This window comes from Temnothorax longispinosus, chromosome 4, assembly GCF_030848805.1.
Source record: "Temnothorax longispinosus isolate EJ_2023e chromosome 4, Tlon_JGU_v1, whole genome shotgun sequence".
In the NCBI taxonomy this organism is placed as follows: domain Eukaryota; kingdom Metazoa; phylum Arthropoda; class Insecta; order Hymenoptera; family Formicidae; genus Temnothorax; species Temnothorax longispinosus.
Genome location: NC_092361.1, coordinates 8,379,012 through 8,381,374, shown reverse-complemented (window position 1 = coordinate 8,381,374; position 2,363 = coordinate 8,379,012). Strand labels below are relative to the sequence as shown.

Here is a 2,363-nt window from a genome sequence, read left to right as displayed (position 1 = left end):
GGGGAGACTCGTCTCTTATGAAATTTTTTTGCATTTTTTTTTGCTTAAAAAATACATTTACTATCTGAATAACATATTCCCGAAGTATTAAAGCCAAAACACAACGTTAAAGGTCCCTGAGAAGTCATCAAAGTGATGAGCTCCAGATGTGCCGCGAGCAGGTAAATGAGCGGGAGACTCGCAGAAACTCGGCGATACTGGTATATCGTTTGTTTTCACGTGGTGTGATCGTTCGTAACGTTCATAGGCTGCGTTCCACTTATCGCTCACAACGCTCGCGAGCATCATTTCGTCCTTGTTTAACATTTGATAAACAACAACAAGGATGAAATGATTCCACGAGCGTTGCGAGCGATAAGTGGAACGCACCCATAATCGTTTCTGTGTCGAATTACTTGTAAAAATGAATAATCGCAAGTGTAGAAGGGAAACACCAAACTTTCGTCCTAACCAGTCTCGTCGTCGGCGATTTATGGGCAATCAGTTTATGAGTAATTCGAACGCGGAAGTTGAGGAGGAATCAAGCAAAGAAGTTAGCAGATCTGCTAAGAAATTGAAGGCGTCGGTGGACGATATTATTATAAATCCAACTATATGCTATCGAATAATTGAATTCATAAGTGTTTTTTCTGCTCTCGCTGATTTGCTTGTATGTAAGGTGTGCAGACAAAAAATTACATTTGGACAATCAGGAGGCCAAGGACTTGGTTTCAAAATTTCAGTGAAGTGTAGATGTGGAACCACATTGATTGATTCTGGGCCGAAGATCACAGTGGATTTGAAATAAATAGACGTATAATCTTTGCAATGCGCTTACTTGGCGTTACTCGAGAAGGTATAAACATTTTTTGTGGTGTGATGGATTTAGGCAGTGGAATAAGCAAAACAGCGTATGCCCTTATAATAGAACACATGTATACGTCTATCAAAAAACATTTTGATTTGAGTTGCGCACATGCAGTGGAAGCTGAGCAAAAAGAAAATGAAAAAAATGAAAAGCCATTATTAAAATTCACGGTTAGTGGCGACGGATCATGGAAGAAACGTGGATTCTCGTCTTTGTACGGAGTAACGACTCTTATAGCATTTTACTCAGGAAAAGTGATTGATTTAGTAGTGAAAAGTAGCTATTGTCAAGCATGTACATACTTTCGGCACCACACTGACAATCCGGAATATGAAGAACATCAAGAAACTTGCCCAATAAATCATACAGGATCTCCCGGTAAAATGGAAGTTGACGCTGTACTTGAAATGTTTCACCGTTCTGAGGAACGTTACGGAGTACATTACACCAATTATGTCGGAGACGGCGACAGTAAAACATTTAAATCTATTTTGGATGCTCAATCTTATGAAGACGAAACAGTGATCAAAAGTGAGTGCGTAGGTCACGTCGAAAAACGAATGGGAACACGTCTAAGAAATGTTAAAAAAACCGCTAAACTTGGTGGCAAAAAAAAGCTTACGGATGCTTTAATTAAAAATTGACTAAATATTACGGTTTGGCGATTCGCAGAAGTGCACACTCGAAAGAATACATGAAGAAAGCAATAATGGCCACGTACTACCATTTGACTTCAACAGATAGACAGCCACAGCATCACTTCTGTCCTATCGGCGTCGACTCGTGGTGCGCATATAACGCTGCACAAGCCAATAATTCAACTTTCACTCATCCAGTACCACTTCACAAAGATGTACAGAAGCACATTTTACCAATTTATCAAGACTTATCTCGGGATGATTTATTGGAGCGATGCGTGGGCGCCTTTACTCAAAACGCAAACGAATCTTTCAACGCAACTGTGTGGCGTTTGGCTCCAAAGCATTTAAACTGCGGTTGGAAAATCATTGAAATTGCTGCATACTTGGCCGGAGGTATATTTAACGACGGATATAAATATGTACTTCGAGCTATGAACGACCTGGAACTTCAAATTGGTCCCGAGTGCAAAAAATTCGCTGACATGTACGATGACGCGCGAGTACACAGACAAAATCGATGAAGCAAAAGCAGTTCAAAAGAGGCCAGGACTGCTGCAAAAGAGAAAAATGCAGCACAATTGAATGCTTTTGCGGAAGAGGAAGACTTGATGTATGGTCCTGGCATCGCAGACTGAGCTTTGAAAGCTGTAAGTATCTCGGAACACAACTTTTGTAGACCAGAAACTTTAAACGCGTTTTTCTTAAAACGTATTTTTTCGCGCGCCGGAGAATGTAACTCAAAATCTAATCAACCGATTGACTTGAAATTTTGCACAGATATTTGTCAACTTATTGGCATGAGCATGAAACTAAATTTACATTAAAATTTTTATAATAAATATTATTTTTAGCCATTTGTTTGAAAAAAAAAATCG

The 2,363-nt window shown here is 39.5% G+C and overlaps 1 pseudogene; it reads left to right on the top strand.

Moving 5' to 3' along the window:
- Positions 1-807: 807 nt before the first annotated feature.
- LOC139810984 (uncharacterized) lies at positions 808-2,123 on the top strand (annotated as a pseudogene).
- The last annotated feature ends 240 nt before the right edge of the window (positions 2,124-2,363 follow it).